Source organism: Candoia aspera, chromosome 6 (genome assembly GCF_035149785.1).
Source record: "Candoia aspera isolate rCanAsp1 chromosome 6, rCanAsp1.hap2, whole genome shotgun sequence".
Classification (NCBI taxonomy): domain Eukaryota; kingdom Metazoa; phylum Chordata; class Lepidosauria; order Squamata; family Boidae; genus Candoia; species Candoia aspera.
This window is the reverse complement of record NC_086158.1, coordinates 40,984,660-41,004,199: the sequence shown is the minus strand read 5'-3', so window position 1 is coordinate 41,004,199 and position 19,540 is coordinate 40,984,660.

Here is a 19,540-nt window from a genome sequence, read left to right as displayed (position 1 = left end):
TATTTATTTATTTATTTATTTGATTGATTGATTGATTGATTTATATTACCGCCCCTCTCCCCCAATGGGGGACTCTATATATAAATAGTGTTGTGCCATGTCTATCTGCTATTACTTTTCAATACAGAAAACAGGAATTAAAATACAATTTAATAGGGATATGCTTGAATCACAATAAAAATCCAAGTGCCTGGGAATGACCCTGGACTGTATGCTTTCATCTGAAACTTAGATAGATATGGTTATGGGGTTTAATCTGTTCTGTCTTGTTCTAGTGCTAAGTGTCCATGATTGGTGTGTGAATGAACTGCTTGTGCAAGAAAATTTTATTTATTTATATTTATATTTATATATATATATATATATATATATATATATATATATATATATATATATTCTCGTTGAACAGCATCTATTGCCATTATTGAACAGCAGTATTCTCTAGCCCCATCTCTACCACATGTCTGGATATCTGGAGAAAGCCAGTCAGAATGAGAAAAAAGACAATTGGAGGATGTTACACATCTTCAAGAGGACTATTAGGAGATTTTTGAGGTAACACAAAGCTTTCTTACATCATTAAGGTATTAAATCCAAGAACAACAAGAATTATGATAGAGGATGCCATACCCAAAGAAGAAACTATACAGAGGATAATACAGACACTAGTTAACAAAAACAACAGCTTCCTGCTGGAGCAGGGAAGGAATGGGTCATTTGGAAGGCCTTAAATCACCATTATATCCAGGTCAGTAAGCTGAGAATCAGCATGGTCAAATGGGGTTACTTGCTGGACTAGAGGCTTACAACTGAGGCAAGAAGTAGACTGTGTAACATATCCTATCTTGTCCTGTGATATGGGTAGACCATTGCTCACTGTAAGTTCCCAGTGAAACCAATTCACAAGCACTGAAAAGTGCCCAACAATGGAACGAAGAATAACCTGGTGAAAGGACACAAGGCAAAGCTATCTATCTGAACATTACAAGGCAAAGTACCTTTAGCATGAGCGATCACCCACAGAACAAATGCAAGCGTGCTCCCCTCTTCCATTGTTGCCTCATTCTTTCCTTCTGTCCATTTTCTTATTTTTGCCACTGGAGAAGAGAAGGGTAAGAATGATTTTTTCTTTTTTGAATTAAATGGTGCTTTCTGTATCCCAGGGAGATGGTAAAAGTACATCAAATTATGTTCTGAACCATCAGAGTACGGCAGATAAGTATCTTACCTTGGTGTGAAATTGCATGTCGATGCAATAGTCTTACACTATCTTTCAGTCAAGACATAAATTCATAGCATTGCTAGCTCTAAACAGAAAGCTTATTGAGCCTTAAATTGCAAGTGAACTACCTGTATGTATGAGACAATTTCAATACTAATGAGTTCTGTTTGCCACATAGCTATAGAACGTTCATTATATGGGGGCTTCCTTTGGCCTGACTATAATCCCAGAAATTTCATTAACCTCAAAATGGGTAAGATGGAGATGAATACAACTTTGAATCATGCTACTGAACATTTTCAGACAAATGAGGAAGTCAAAGAGCTTCAAAGGAAGCACTGCAACTCTACAGTATTTTTTCCATCCTTCCTATACCTGATCCAGGAATGGGCAAAACCAAAGTCTTATACACCAAATTGTCCCTGTCAGTTGAAAATTCCATATCCGCCCCAGGTTGCACTGAACAAATGAATAACATCTACAGTCTCCTCTTGGAGGAGGTGGAAGAAATTGAAATAAATCTAGGAACCTTTTTGCATTAGAACTTCAGCCTAAACATTTTTCAGAAAGAGAGCAGGTGATTCCTGTACAAAATCCACTGTTTAGCTACTAGTATCTCTCTCTGTTATCATACCTCCCAATTTCCTCCATCTGTTAAATTGGTAATACAAATAAACACAGACTCTTCCCTAGCACAAAAAGAAAAATAGAGGTCACCATTTGAAGATTCTCATCAGTAGTACTCTATCAAGAAAAAGAGAGAACATTAAGCTCCCATTCAACAAATGGGAGGCCTCCAGTAGGAAGGAGACAGGAGAGCGAGGAAAGATCTAAAAAGCCACCGATTTTGGTTATGGAGAAGGACTGTCATGCTGAAAATATTCCCAATTTTTTTCAGGGGCAATTCTCATTCCATTTGAAAAAAAGAATTTTAGAATTTATTTCAAATGGAAGGAGAATGTTGATGTTTTCATCAGTAGTATATTGATTCTTGCATTTACTTAGTTGTGATATGGCCAAATGACATGTATTCATTGCACAATACTTTTTCCAGTAGTCTTCTCCCTCTCTGGCTTCCCAGAATTCAATTAAATCCCACGAGAACAGATCGTGAGGTATCTCCTGCCATTGGTCATTGGAAAGAAGTCAGATAGATATGAATGGAAAACAACATCACCAGTAGCACCCTTCAACAATCAAGTAAACTTAAATACCTTACTAAGATACTAAAAAAGAAAAAAAATGGGCACCAATAATGTTTTAGAAATTGCAAGTCAGGTTTTGATTAATGCTAGTATTAAACTAAGCTACAACTTAGGCATTCCTCCCATGCCTTATCTTTTCCATTGATCTCAATGGGACTGAATTTAGATCTTAAGTTTGCCACCTATTCTTAATTTCAAGGAACTGTTCTTATTCAGAATTATATAGCATTCTTTTCAAGTTAATTGGAAAAATTATTTTTTCCTTTTTTCCATTTTGGCTTTTTGGACCAGGCCAGATGGAGGTCTGCTTGCACAAAGAAGATGGTAGATTCACAATTTTGGACTCTAAAAATAATATTTGGTTCTATCAGTGCTAGACAGCAGACCATATTTTGGATGGTGTTACAAGAAGCTGGATATGGAGCCCAAACCTGGCCTTTGTCCCTGTGAGCAGCCTCAGCCTTTCTGAGCAGAGAACAGACTAAGGTTCAGTCATTCTTTTTCTCTCACAGAGATGCAAAATAACATGGGAAGTTAGGAAAATATTTCCCATATTCGCAGTATGTGTTATGAAAATAGTAGGAATTCTGTAAAACTGATAAAGGCGGAGCTTTTTTGTGAGTACATCTTTTGAGCTATATGCTGATCTGCACAATGATTATGAAGGACAAGCCTCTTTTCACTACTGCAAGGAATACTCATGGAAAAGAGAGATGCTGTAATTGCAAAAAATAACTTTAATTTTAATTTGTCGTATGTTGTATTGTTTGAGATATTATTGTTATGCAGATTTGCTGTGTTTTGAAATTGTTATAATTGTTTATTATAACTCCCAGGACCAGGAGATTGCTCACAGTCATACTCTAGTCATCTTTCAAATGGATTACAGTAATGTGCTCTACTGTAATGTGCTCTTGAAGCACATCCAGAAGCTGCAGCTGGTACAGAATGCGGTGGCATGGACAGCTATGTGCACTCCTCAATCAGTGCACATTACACCTCTGCTTCATGAGCTGCATTGGTTGCCAGTATGCTTCCTGGTTGAATTCAAGGTGCTGGTTATATGACATGGGACTGGGTTTTTTGAGGGACCACCTCTCCCTGATTACATCTACCCATCCCATCAGGACAGGCAGGAGAGGACATTATGGGTCCTATCTATGGAAGAGTATCATCTGGTGGGACCCAGGAAGACAACCTTTTCTGCTATGGCACCTGCCCTGTGGAATATCATCCCCCCAGACCTTACAGTAGATTGGCCCCAATCCTCCCAGTCTTTAGGAAGGCCCTGAAGACATGGCTCTGCAGCTGTGCCTGGGATTCTGGCAATGGTGAGGAGCTTTTACAATGCAGTAGTGAAAAGAGGCTTGTGTTGAGCTGATACAAGGGTGGATTCTGCCCCTGATCATGATTTTTTTTTAAAAAAAATTGTGGATGGTCTTTATATGTTTGTATATTGGTTTTTAACTTGTTTTTACTGGGTTGCTTTTTACCTGTTGTAAGCCATTTAGTGTCGCTTAGATGAGATGGGCAGCCATACACATTGAGTAAATTAATAATAATAATAATGGGGTAGCATTCCAATTTAAATTACTCATGAGAAACACCTCTACAATCAATAAGGCAGTCATCATGACTAACTTAAAAGGGCCATTAATTTCACAGGAACCTCATTAGTCTTAGTCTGAATGCTATCCACTAATTCTTGAAACAACTTCCCAAGAAAACATTTATCCATGCATTCATTCAATCAGTAACATCACAGTTTATTCTAATAAAAATAATTCCAGTCTTGACATTGGTAATAGACATTTTATAAAAATCTTATAAAGTTTTTCCTACTTTGGAATTCTTCAGGTGGCAAGACTGGATCAACAGTGTCTGAACAACTGCCCTTCTTTCTTTGTCCATATAAGCATTCTGGCAGTGTCACTTCCCAGAAGGCTGGAATCACAGGGCTGTAACAAAATTAGCTTTCTTCAATGTAATCACTGATGTTTCATTAAGTTCCTGTTAGGTTCTGTTATTAACTTGATGATCTACACTTTTCTTGCATAAATTGTTAGTGTGTCCAACTCTTGCCAATTCTGTACAAATTATCAAGACCACAAAACAATAAAACTTGGACAATATTCCAGTTCAGGCGAAAAGCATAAAATGACCACCCAAAAAGACCAGCGTTTCTTGATGTCATACAGATTTGCTATGCTAACAGGGTTGTAGGTTGGGGAGAAAAGCACCTGTATGCAATCCAGAGAAACTGAAATTAGACAACATGGGCAAGAGATGCCAAGAAGGTAGATTGGAACCAGTTGCTAAATGTAGCCATAACTGGGATGCTCATATATGCAGGCACTCCTGGGATGTTGGGAGTTCAAACCTATATTATGTACAGTATATCAATGTTAAGGAACTAAACAGGAGTTGAAAACCAAAAGCAGAGAGGAAAAATAAATAACAGTGACTTTTGCGGAGTTTATCTCAATGGCTACTGCTTCCTAGCCAGAAGAATACTGTATAAATACTCATAAAACAAAGAACAAAGGCACAGTTTAAAAAGCAACAACAACTGGAAAATGATTTAAAGTCAAAATCCTAATTCACAGTTTTATGAGTTCTACCTTGGATGGGTTTTTAAGACATGCATGTACACACACACGCAGAAGGGTCTAACCCCACGGTTGCTTTCTCCAACTTCTAAATCCAAACCTTTTGAGCATGTCTCACCAAGTTTTATGCTCTGCCAGTTGGCGGATCTAAGAGTGAGGTCTTTCTTAAGGAGGAAGTAGTGTGGAGCATCCAGACTGGCAGGACTCCACACTCGTGGCCCCGGAGTGCACAGCCCTGTCAGGCCATACTCCTTGGAAGTCAAGTTTTGAGGGAGAAGGAGAGGGCTTGGAACAGCTTCTGTTGCTCTGATTGTTTGGAAAAGAGGGAGAGGGCTGTGCCAGTCCCACTTTCTCCATTAACTCAGGAACAGGGCTAAAACTTCTTTACAGAGGGCACCTGCAAGTTGGGCCATGCTGCCTTGCCTTCTCCTGCAGGTTGGAAATATCCTTTTAGTCTTCAGCAAGGGAAAACATTGCAGGCTGAGCCATGCTGTTCCAGCTCTCCAGTGACTTTTAATGCCCGGAATCTTTTGAGGGAAAGGGTTGAAGAGAATGTTGGCGGCTGGACCAATATGCCATCTTTCTGGCAGCTAAGTGCCAGAAGGCTTTTCAGGAGAAAAATGCTGGCAGCCAGGCCAAACTCTCACCCTTGGGGTTCCCACAAGCTTGATATACTTGGGGAGGTAGCAACTTGTCTAGCCACAAAGTGGCTGTTTTGGGCCTTGGTTGGGGCTGAAGGTTTCCCTGCCAATGAGAATGTGGGTAATGGCTGCAGCTCCCTGCTAAGCTGAGTCTCAGTCTCTCTCTCTCTCTCTTCAGTTGCATCTTGATTTTGCTGTTCCTATCTTTTTCCTGGATTTTCATTCCCAGATTTCCGAGGACTGGGGTACCGCTTACCTGTTTTGGAACCAGCCTGGGAAAGATGTTCCAGCTCCTCCCATGAGAAAAAAAGGCAGAACAAAGACAAAATAGAAATTTTAAATGCTCACTGGAGAGGAGAATCTTCTCACCCATGACTTGCTTTTGGCCTTTGATTTTCAGGACTTTGTCTCTGTTGACTATCTAGAGTAATAGATTAAAGTTTTCTTCTGAGTCTGAACTTTGAGATGAAACTTCTGTTCATCTAGTACAACAACTTTTCTAAAGAGTCTTTTCAATTCAAGAGAATCAAAACACACAATCGCAGGACGTTTCAGCCATGAGGTTCATGTGGTGGGTTGGAAGTGCCATGTTGGGGGTGCCATAATTTTCTCCACATTAGAGGACACTAGACAGAGTCAGAAGACATTTTGCCCTTGTCATTTAATAAATAACTTGAATTTTCAGTTTATCTGTGTCTTATTTTCAAACAGATTCAGGTATATAACTCCCGCATTATGATTCCTTTGCCACTCAAGTGACTTAAGGGAGAGCTCTTCAAATGAACATTTATGTAGGAAATACCTCTGAACAATCTGAAATGTAAGAGTAGTCCCATTGACTTATACTGAACCAGTCCCATGATTAAAATTAAATTTAAAGTGCTTTGCAGGTTTGTGATTAGGAGGAGCATGCGCATCACATCAGATTCACATTGAGTTTGTAATTAAAGCCTCCTGCCACTCGTTAGTCTTTCAAGAGCAATTTAATAAGGTAGCCGTACAACGCAATGCCCTTGTGGTTTCCAAAGCAATATGAGAATCATGCATGTGCATATTCAATGTACTCTCAGAGCTAATAAATATGTTCTTTCATGTGCCTATGGAATTGCCCCACAAATAAATTATTTCATACCTTATACTTACTAAGGGTGTGGAAGATACCAGAGGATTCTTAAGCCACTTTAATAGTAATTAATAATCTACCATTTATAAGAACATCCAGTATTATTTAAATATTAAAAATAAGATGAATGGTAAAACTAACAATATCCTGCAATAATGTTATAGGGTCAGGTAGACTAAAAAACGTGGGTTAAGAGAGAGAGAGATAATTTAGTTTTCCTTCTCCTTCAGGTATATACGGTACGTTGGCCTGGTCAGCCATCCCTCTACTGATATTTTTATCCCAGTTTTGTGGAAAGGAAGGAGACTGAAGGCATTACCAAACATAGTTGAGCATATGCCTGGAAAGTGAATTGAGCTTCCTGCTGATGGAGAAGGAAACTGATGGGTGCCTTTTCCTCCTGCTGTCATGTTTTGCAGGTCCCACTTTCCTCCCGCTACAGGATGCAAAAACCATTTGCCTAACTCTTACCATTGTAGCAAAGGAAGCTGGGCCTGCATGATACAAAAATACTCAGCAACCAACAGGCAGTTTGGTTTGCTTCCTAAGCAGCTTCCTGACTAGTAATGGCTCTAGTATCTGTTTAGCTCTGGCTACAGTGACATTAGAACTGGTTCAATTTGTTTACTTGATGAGAAAAATCCATCAACTATAATTATCAAAGCATCTCTGTCTGGCTAGGTTTATACATCATGCTAACATCATCACAATATTGAGTACACTACTATTGGCTGAATTTGTACAGTATACAAAGCCATAAATCATGTTGCATAAACCAGGCCATAATGTAATTTGATTGATTTTGGATACGTGTGTTACAGTATGTTAATGCAAAGCATTCACAACCTTTGAATTAGATACAGCTAGGAAATGTAACATCTATGAACATACCTCCCTTAAACAGGAAGCAGTCTCCCACCAAGCACTTTTGGGATATTCTTAATAATAAGGCTAACAGCTGGGAATAAATGAAGCCATAGAAATAAAGGTGGAGAAGGGCCAATCTAGACCAGTGTTTCTCAACCATGGCCACTTTAAGATGTCTGGACTTCAGGTCCCAGAATTCTCCAGCCAGCAAAGAAGTCCACACATCTTAAAGTGGCCAAGGTTGAGAAACTCTGATTTTGACAGGCCACAGGAATAGGCAAAGGCTGTATCTGACAATAAAGAATTATTAATGTTAAGCATTCCAATCAAATGGTATTTCCCCCGGGGGGCATCTCTGGGTATAAAGAGCAAGTCATCTTTTTCTGAATTCTGGGAAGCCAAGACTCACGGTTTCTTATTGCCAGGTTTCAAAATCATCAGCAGTAGAAACAATGACCACAAAACAGCCACAACAGATTTTTTCACTGAATTTATTTTCAGCTTGTCACTGAACATTCTTGGGAAAGAATGTTACAGCCAGCATAAAAAAAGAAGGGTGTTATTGCTTGGACTTTAAAAGTTAATAATTATCTTGCCTGTCAGCTTGAATGATGGATATCACTGTTGAATTTATGCTCTGTCAATTTTCAGCACGTTAGCCATCTGTCTATTAACCTTATGGGCTGTCAGTATCTCGAAGTCAAACATATGGACCCAACAGGGATCACACATGGATTTTATATTTTTATGAATGACAGCAATGGAGAAATGAGGACTGAGCAATATTAATCTATAAAAAGGAAAAAAAGGAAAGGAGAGGAAACACTGGGACTTAACAGTGCTGCAGTGAAGGAGGCTAGAAAAGTGCAGCCATGCTAACTATTTGCTTTTGTCTGAAATATACTCAATGAAATTCATCCATGAGGAACTTTGTTACTGTTATAGAACAAAGTGCTAGTAGTTATTTAATTCACAGCTTGTAAAAAGAATATTATTTAATATTAACATTTTAAGTAAAAAAAGGTTATGTTCAGAGTGTTCACAATTTTGTGTTATCTCACTCTCAAAATAATAAATTTAAAACTGAATACTTTCAAATGACAAAGTAATACTCTGGCATCTTGCAAGCTCTGTGTAAACTCAAGTACAATATTTTCTTTAGCTAGAAACTAATTCAACGTGAATTATTATTATAGATGTTGATGATGGTGATAATATAATGATGACAGAATAAAAGACAGTGTAGAAATTGGTGTATGGACATGGTAGAAACAATGAAGGTTTGCAAGGATAGAAAGCTGTAGAAAGATATAGTGAATGTGTTGGTGTAAACACATTCTAGATTAAGTTAGATTTCCTTTTCTCCTACCTCCTGCCTTTAATTTCTTTTGCCTACTACTTTGCTTACCCCAAAAGGACATAGTATTTGTCTGTGTGTGTACGTATGTAAGTATGAATGGGTTTATCAATATTGAGTCAAGTGCTGGAAATGAATAGTTGGGTAGAGAGGCTATAGTTTTCCCATTATGTTTTGTGCATGCACTTCAGAAGCAAATCTGGAGATTGTAGTCATGAACAATATGATAATTGGACAATAGGGAGATGTTATTTGGTGTCAGGAGGCTTCAGTCAGAAGAAGACTTGAGAAACATTACTATAGATCTACCCCATATGGAGAATAGCTCTCTGCAAAAAGATCTTCAGTTATGGTTCCTGCTATAGCATAAGAAGGAAGGTGACACCTGAAAAGGAATGCTTCAAAAATGGTAAAAGGTCCAGAAGCAATCACACAGAGGCCTACCATGTACTTTGCTAGGGGCACTAGAAAGCAGTGGAGTCAATATGTGAATAAGATTTAAAGTCTCTTCTCAAAATGAGAAGAATGATTCAGCACAGGGTAAGTACTGCTATGCTGAACTCATACAAATATCTATAACAGCCCATGCCAGCAAAGGGTGATCATACCAGCAGGATGCATAGATCTCTGTAAACCTATTTTGACAAAGAATGGGATCAAACACATATCATGACATAAAATAATAGTAAAAATGATATATTATACATTTGTCTATCCATCCTCTGCTACCATTGCTTGTGGTGGCAAATGGGATGTATAGTACAGTCAGGAGTTAGGACTGTTAGAAGCTATGAGACTAAGGGATCTTCTGCACTGCAGACCAACATGCTTGTCTTCCTTGATGCTCCTGGCTGTTTCTTCAGCCAACTTCAGAAAGTCCACTGCAGATTGCCATGGACTGGCCAAGGAGCCAGGCCCATGCTGAGTCTGCACTATGGCCACCACAGAACTGACTGTTTACTCCCCACTTCTTGCCCTTCACATCCATGCAGGAAAGGTAGGCCTGACTAGCTGGCTGTTTTATGGGCAGGGCAACTAACGCCTGCTTTTTTCCATCCTGGGATTCGTCCATCCTCATTAATCCCTGTTCTTTTCCTTTGCTTTCCCAGATGTTTGAACAACCCCTCCCTCCCTCCCTCCCTCTCTCTTTATGATACCATTGTTTTTCTTATGTTAATCCATATGTTCAGAGGAACTTTATAGCAAGGAAGAACTGATAGTTCAGCTTCATATTAACAAAGTAGCAACATCCATATGCTGAAGTTTAAAGGCAGTTTAAAAGCAGTACTATGGACAGGGTTGGGAAAGCAAGGGGAACATGTTTCACTCAGCCTGGGCAGAAACCAAAAGGGTGCCTGCTGGGAGATGTAAAGGTTGAATAGAGAATGAGTTTCCAGGGCTGAGGTAAGTTCATTGTTTTAACAGACTTGTGGTGAGATTATTAAAATGCAGTACTGCACTTGCCAACCAGCAAAAAAAAACTTAGCAGCCTGATAGCTCAGGATGAAATGGCTGCATAGGGCAGTGACCAATCACTGGAGGGGAGGGGGCATGCAGGTACTGCAGCCAATCAGAGCTGGGGCTGCCAATAGATTAGAATGAAGCACTGGAGACCATCTCCTTTGAAGGGCTTAAGATGGCTCAAGTCAGAAAACAGTTTTCAATTGAAAAAGGGAAACCTAGACACATTTTCAATGGGCTGGGAATGGGAGGAAGACTATGTCATCACCACTCAGGAAGTGGTGGGTGGCTTGTGGATCTGCCCCCCAGAGGTTCCGAGGATGATTAAATCTCCAACTGCATACTAAAAAGGGGGTATATATTGCCCAATTTTCCCTATAAATGCTAATCTAGGTGGATGAACCTCTAAAATGGTTGTGTTCAGCACCCAAAATTAACGTATTTCTTAGCAAATGTGTTTAGGATTTGAGTCAATGTTATTTTCCACTAGACTGGAAAATAATGGGTGATTAAAGGCATTCAACCAACTTACAGACTCTGTGTCTAGCAAAATAACTTTAGCGTCAGGTCTCACAGAGAAAATATTTATACTTTCTCATTCTTTTAACTTGGACAAAAATATAATAAGCCTAGTACAAGTTTCCTTACCCACATGGTGAGTGAATAGTAGTTTTCCTTGTTACTACTTAGTGGTGGTATAAATTTTAGCATACTGTTTGGTGGCAAAATACTGTAATAGCCAAAATAAAAAATGATGTTTTAGGACTTTGAAATGATTTTCATTTATCTTGCAGCTAAATAGGTAATATTTTTAAAGGAAAAAAATATTTAAATAAACTTTGGCTGTGTATGTCAGCCACTAAAATACAACACGGCTGTCAGTCTGAAGAGGTTTTAAAAATGAATGCAGCATTGATCACAATTAGTGCAGAGCAATTTAAAATTATTTGAAGAGTCCTTACGCCATGAAGTGTCCTAATAATTTGCAATTACTTAAAGTTTCACCTGCTCCAACCCCATTTACTTCTCAAATCAGTCTCTTTAAGGGATGTGAAGTGGCACATTGCAAAGTGATCAGAGCAACCTGGAGTAGTTACTAATTCTAGATGCACTTCTGGAGCTTCTGCTTATCAAGTCGTTTCTATGGATGCAGTTCTCCAAAAGGTCACTTGAGGATTATTTGCCAATGGGTGACAGGAAATTTAAAGGTGGTGCAGAGAGAATTAGAACACAATGAACATCAATAGCCCATTATCTAGTCTCTATGGATTCATAGCAATTACAGCAAGTACAGTGCCGAGACCACATGGGAGAATTATCACTGCAATCAAAGCCAGGAAGGATGATGCAAAGCACATCAGCAAAGTGAATTCAAAGGACTCTGTACAGTAAAAAGGTCTACACTCAGAAGCCCTGTTTAGTGCTAAAAGATCCCAACCATGGAAGGGAGACAGGATGCCTGCTGCCCCCACTCTCTCCTCAAGCTCCCCAGCCTCGCTGGGAAGTGACCCTGTAAAATATGTTTGACTAGGGCTGTGACTCTGTTTTCTTCCACCCAGGGCTTATGCAGGCTTATGCAGTCCAGATATGTGCATGAATATATATGCAATCTTTCACACAGCTGAAAAAGGTTGAGTATCCTGCTTTCCAATCATAGAGAGTATTTACTGTAAACATTTTCTTCTGCCCATAATTACAACTTTTCTTCCTACTGCTCTTGTTAGTAGGCCAAAAGAGGGCTTGGGCAACTCAAAGCCTGCAGGCTGCAATGCAGGCCAGGCCTCATTTTTTGTACAAACCCCCCACCCCAAATAGAGATGAAGCAATGCTTCAGTGCATTGCTTCAATGCAAACCCAACCCAATAAAAATGAAGCAATGCTTCAATGCAGACCCAACTCAAATCATAAGAAGGACAAATTCACAGTGATGGATTCAGCTAACCTCCAGTACTCATGCTTGAGTAACCATCCAAATCTTCATGGACTTCAGAAATGCTACCAGGGTTGGGGCTCCACAAAGCTCAGGGGGCATGGTATTCCAGAAGGCTGGCACTGCAACAGAGAAGTCATGCTTCCTGTGTCCCACCAGATGACACTGTTTAACTGATGCAACTTAGATACCCACCCTGCTGGATCTAGTGGGACAGGCATTAAAAATCAGAGGGAGGCAGTCCTGCAAATAAATTGGTCTGAGCCTTGAAGGACTTTCTAGGCAACATCCGGCACCTTGAATTTCACTCGGAAGCACACTGGGAACCAGTACAGGTCACAGAGCAATGACAGAACATGGGTGTACTGAGGTATTCCCATAAATGCTGCATTCTGGACCTGTTACAGCTTCTGAATAATCTTCAAGGGCAGCCCCATGTAGAGTGCACTTCAATAGACCACTTAGGAGGTGACCAAGGCATGAATGACTGTGAGCAGCACCTTCCAATCCAGGAAAGGGTACAACTGGCACTCAAAATGGATTTGCACAAAAGCCCTCTCAGCCATGGCTGCCACTTGCTTTTTGAAAAGCAGCTAGTCCAGGAAGAGCCCCAAATTGTGTACCAACCCTGTCTGGGGCAGTGCTATCCCATCAAGAATTAAAGATGGAAGATCTATTCTATACAAGCTATACTTTTCCGATCAGGTACAAGGGTAACTTTGCATAAGACTGATTATAGTAAATTATGTGTAAGGATACCAGTGAATAATTTATATGGTATAGGCTATACTTGTCAAGGAAGGAGCTTTTTGCCATATCAGCCAAAGATGGAAACAAATTCTTTGCCATAGACATCAGATGGTCTTCAGTATAAGCAATGACCAGAGAAGCACTCTCAGACTATGAAGCTAGCCTGTTTGAACAAGGGCAGTCCCATCAAGGACCAGAAAACTCCTTGGTTCCTTTATGCAGGATTCTACACCCCTCCAGAGTTTTTGCCTTAACAGGGTTCAGTTTCAGTCTGTTGACCCTTATCCAAACCTCACTGCATCCAGGAACAGATTCAGAATATGTGCTGCTGATTTAGATGTTGCAGACAAGAACTGAGTTGCTTCAGAGTATTGTTGACAGCTGCCCAATCCCCAAATGTCTACCCCCAGTGGTTTCATATAGATGCTAAATAGTGGTGAGGACAGGATTCTAGCTGTTAGAACACAGAAATACAGTCATCCAATCAACTTTATGAAATCCCCTCTTTGGTTTGAAAGAAGAACCATTTGAAAATACAAACCCTCAGTTCCCCAAATCCCCAACGGATTGAATCTTGCTCTGTAGCCAAGGAATGATGTTTGATTGTTGGGGGAAAGAGGGGTACCAGTAAACCAGGGAATGGGTGGAAAGTAGAAAAGAACAAAGAATCCTGGAAAACAGCATAGCTCTCTATCTAGATCCATGAAAAAAAAAAGCTATGCCTGCTATATAATTGTATTTCAAACCCCGCTAGTTTAAAATCTTTGTTTAACTCCACAGTCTATTGTAAAACACAAACACGGGTCATGAATATAATCAGCTTTATATAATGTAAATCAGTAGATCAGGAAAGACTATTTTCAAAGTTCTTAAAAAAACCCCACATCCTGAAAGATTCCTTAGTTCTCACAAAAAATTAATTTCATTATTGATAATTGGGTTTGAGAGCATCTAAATAAATCAGAAATAAAGCATATACAAAGCCAGCCTAAATAAAATAAGTAAAATATTCTCAACTAACAGAGAAAAGGCAACTAATTATAATGGTCTAAAAGGGGCAAATAAATCAGACATTTAATCAGTGATTATGTATAGTCTCTAACTGATATATAACACTTTCCTCTTTCCATTTGCTTGTTTTAGTGCCATTCCAAGCAAATTTTTGCAGACTGAATGTTTTCTTTGCCTAAAGTATTATCTACAGGGGCATTTATTTTGCCATGCTTGTGATTGTGCATCTCTGTTGACAAGACAACATCTCGAAGTTCATAAAGAGCCACATCAAGAAGTATTTCAGAACCTGTTGTCTATGTCTTTTTAGCATCTTTGAATTGCAGTACAATGTCATCTCTCACTAGGGAAGTCTATTTATCATCATGGATGATAATCTTCTCCTGATGAAAGACAGCCTTATGATGGAACAGACCTTCAGCCTAATTCCAAACACAAATGACCTTTCTTTCTCTCTTACCATCAGCTTCTTTCTGTCTTGAGCAAACTCCCCCAGTCACTTTAGAATGAATAACTATTTATCAGCTTATGTTAAAAGCACATTTGAAAAAGATGGGTGTTTATAGGGTTGAACTAGAGAACCACAGGAGCGGAAAATAATGAAAAATGTATATGATTCCTACAGTTAATCACAGCAATAACACTTGTTTACTGACGGGGCTCTCTTTGCATGCAGAAGAACCCTCATTTATCCATTTATCTAGAAAGCAGCTATAGAGTAAACACAAGAACGACTTACAAGCAAGGGAGTCCAGAGCACTGAATTACAATTTGTCTGATTGGCAAGCAGAATGATAGGGATTCAGTGTAACAACTGTGTTCCTAACAACCAACCTAAGAGAAGTGAAAGTGGTTTTTGCTGAGTAGATTCCAGTGAAACAATGCCAGGCACTCTGTCCCAATCCTCTTAGAGCCATAAACAATTTTATTGCACCATAAAAAATGCCAACTAACCTACTCTTTAGTACTTAGAAAAACTAGGATTTTCAAGTGTATTCTTTTAATTTGATCCTGCAATGCTGTGATTGCCTGCAGTTGGATAAAATCACACAGACCCTCCAGGAAAGAGGAAAGTTGTTCTTAGCTCAAGGTAGCCTCCTCTTCACTTGAAGATGCATCCTACATGAAAGCTTCTTACTTTCTTATTTGGGAAGACAGGGCTGATGAAGAACTCATCGAACTCACAGAGATTCCTTCAGTCTCAAGATATGATTTCAGGTAATCAAAATAAACTTTTGCTGAATTCATAAACATCAAAAGAACAAGACAGAATGTACAGTAGAGATGGTAGCCCCAGCTCACTTTAGAATCTGGGCAATTGTGAATAGTGATCAGCATTCCCACCAAATAATAAATGAAAGGAACAGGAGATACACAGTTGGGTGAAGAGAAGGACTTCATGTAAGACCAGTTTTGTTACTGGAGGAGTGTATCCAAGAAGAAAGGATCATGCTAAATCAATTTCCTGAGGGCAGACTAAAAATTATAAAACCCGTTGCAATGCAATACAACTCACTGAGGAAATAAACCTATCAGTTCTATAAATGCTTGACAAATGCAGACCGAATGACCTAGATGGTAACTGTACAATCTTTTAACAAAGGTACTAGCTGCTTCCTAATGAAACAGGCTATAATCCTGACTGGAACCTAAGAAATATATGTCATTTTAATACACTGGTTCACCTATGATTGATCACTGAAGCAAATATTGACCTGCCTTGATACTGTGGCTAGTATGAATTATGATGCTAGGGTGTGCCTGAGGTAGATCTGAAAAGACCTCTGAATTTCCAGCTTAGGATCTAGGAAATACTATTCCCTGGGAATCTATGGAAGGTAGAACTTACCTAGGGCAGTGTTTCTCAACCTCAGCAATTTTAAGATGTGCGGACTTCAATTCCCAGAGGCTGAGTTTTCTGAGGACCCCAGTATGCTGGGGAAGCTGCTGAGGTTGAGAAATATGGACCTAGTGGATAAATGCAGGGTCCAATAGAGCTCTACTTTGGGTAAAAAAGTAACTACCTATAAGAGAAAGGGCACTAATTTCCCTGACTTGAAATGCAGAAAACAGCACTAGCAAAAAAACAGTTTTCCAAATCAGAATCTGTAAGGGAACTGAACAAATGGACTTGAATGAATGAGCTCTAGAATAAGATACCATAAGTAGAAATGACATACAACTGGAGGTGAAATCGGCTGACATCCTTGAAGAAGGAAATGTTATATCTGCTGATTCAAAGTGATGGAGTTCCCCTTCTCCACAGTATATACTAGAGCAATACTGCTTTCTGCCTCTGGAGAATATTGGCTGCCAGATTCTTTTCCAAGACTGACTGAAAAAATCCCATGAGGTCTGGAAGTTACATCAGAAGAATATCTTACCTTTGTCATCTACACCACTTTTGAAAGGCAAACAGGTTAATAGATTTCTTAAAAAGATGGAAGAATGTCACTTTGAAAAAATTACTATCAAATCTGAAAAGCCAGGTTGTTTCTTATTTCCATTTGGTCAATCAGAGCAACTCTGGACCCAGATGATACAGTGGACCTTACATGAGGATGATCAGACAGAGGAAGCTTCATGAGAACTGAGCAGTCATATCCACAAGATCAAAAGCCGAGAGCTGATAAGGCTAATATGTACAAAACTATGAAAATGACCTGAAAAGCAACTTGCAAACCACCTTGAATATGAAGAAATGGAGCAATCAATAGGCTTTTGGGCCATGGAGTCAACAGAGCCTTCATTGCTTCCTCACTATTATTTTTGATGCTAGAAAAGTCACATAACATAAAATGTAAATACTAATTTTTCATGGTCAGAAAGAGATTTGAGTAGCATTGAGTTATTTGAGCTGGATTTAGTTATGCAAACTAAATTGTCAGTGTTGATTCAGAAAGGCCTCTGAATAATTTTAAAAGTAGTTTGACAATTCCAGATGGTAAATACTTTGTTGTTTATACGTTTAGTCACTTCCGACTCTTCGTGACTTCATGGACCAGCCCACGCCAGAGCTTCCTGTCGGTCGTCAACACCCCCAGCTCCCCCAGGGACAAGTCCGTCACCTCTAGAATATCATCCATCCACCTTGCCCTTGGTCGGCCCCTCTTCCTTTTGCCTTCCACTCTCCCCAGCATCAACATCTTCTCCAGGCTGTCCTGTCTTCTCATTATGTGGCCAAAGTATTTCAGTTTGGCCTTTAGTATCGTTCCCTCAAGTGAGCAGTCTGGCTTTATTTCCTGGAGGATGGACTGGTTTGATCTTCTTGCAGTCCAAGGCACTCTCAGAATTTTCCTCCAACACCACAGTTCAAAAGCATCGATCTTCCTTCTCTCAGCCTTCCTTATGGTCCAGCTCTCACAGCCATATGTTACTATGGGGAACACCATTGCTTTAACTATGCGGGCCTTTGTTGTCAGTGTGATGTCTCTGCTCTTAACTATTTTATCGAGATTTGTCATTGCTCTTCTCCCAAGGATTAAGCGTCTTCTGATTTCCTGACTGCAGTCAGCATCTGCAGTAATCTTTGCACCTAGGAATACAAAGTTTTTCACTGCTTCTACATTTTCTCCCTCTATTTGCCAGTTATCAATCAAGCTGGGTGCCATAATCTTGGTTTTTTTGAGGTTTAGCTGCAAGCCAGCTTTTGCACTTTCTTCTTTCACCTTCATCATAAGGCTCCTCAGTTCCTCTTCACTTTCAGCCATCAAAGTGGTATCATCTGCATATCTGAGATTGTTAATGTTTCTTCCAGCGATTTTAACTCCAGCCTTGGATTCCTCAAGCCCAGCATGTCACATGATGTGTTGTGCGTAGAAGTTGAATAGGTAGGGTGAGAGTATACAGCCCTGCCGTACTCCTTTCCCAATCTTAAACCAGTCTGTTGTTCCGTGGTCTGTTCTTACTGTCGCTACCTGGTCGTTATACAGATTCTTCAGGAGGCATACAAGATGACTTGTATCCCCATACCACTAAGAACTTGCCACAATTTGTTATGGTCCACACAGTCAAAGGCTTTAGAATAGTCAATAAAACAGAAATAGATGTTTTTCTGAAACTCCCTGGCTTTTTCCATTATCCAGCGGATATTGGCAATTTGGTCTCTAGTTCCTCTGCCTTTTCTAAACCCAGCTTGTACATCTGGCAATTCTCACTCCATGAACTGCTGAAGTCTACCTTGCAGGATCTTGAGCATTACCTTACTGGCATGTGAAATGAGTGCCACTGTTCGATAATTTGAACATTCTTTAGTGTTCCCCTTTTTTGGTATGGGGATATAAGTTGATTTTTTCCAATCTGATGGCCATTCTTGTGTTTTCCAAATTTGCTGGCATATAGCATGCATTACCTTGACAGCATCATCTTGCAAGATTTTGAACAGTTCAGCTGGGATGCCGTCGTCTCCTGCTGCCTTGTTATTAGCAATGCTTCTTAAGGCCCACTCAACCTCACTTTTCAGGATGTCTGGCTCTAGCTCACTGACCACACTGTCAAAGCTATCCCCGATTTTATTATCCTTCCTATACAGGTCTTCTGTATATTCTTGCCACCTTTTCTTGATCTCTTCTTCTTCTCTTAGGTCCTTGCCATCTTTGTTTTTGATCATACCCATTTTTGCCTGGAATTTACCTCCACTGTTTCTAATTTTCTGGAAGAGGTCTCTTGTCCTTTCTATTCTATTGTCTTCTTCCACTTCCGCGCATTGCTTGTTTAAAAATAATTCCTTATCTCTTCTGGCTAACCTCTGGAATTTTGCATTTAATTGGGCATATCTCCCCCTATCACTGTTGCCTTTTGCTTTCCTTCTTTCTTGGGCTACTTCTAGTGTCTCAGCAGACAGCCATTTTGCCTTCTTGGTTTTCTCTTTCTTTGGGATGTATTTTGTTGCCGCCTCCTGAACAATGTTGCAAACTTCTGTCCAGAGTTCTTCCAGGACCCTATCTACTAAGTCCAGTCCCTTAAATCTATTCTTCACCTCCACTGCATATTCCTTAGGAATATTAGTGAGCTCATATCTAGCTGATCTGTGGGTCTTCCCTAATCTCTTTAGTCTGATCCTAAATTGTGCAAGAGGAAGTTCGTGATCGGAACTACAGTCAGCTCCAGGTCTTGTTTTTACCGACTGTACAGATGTCCGCCACCTTTGGCTGCAAAGGATGTAGTCAATCTGATTTCGGTGTTGTCCATCTGGTGAAGTCCATGTATAAAGCCGTCTCTTAGGTTGTTGGAAGAGAGTGTTTGTTATGCAGAGTGAATTGTCTTGGCAAAATTCTATCAGCCTATGTCCTGCTTCGTTTTGTTCTCCCAGGCCATAGTTACCTGTAATTCCAGGTGTCATTTGACTGCCCACCTTAGCATTCC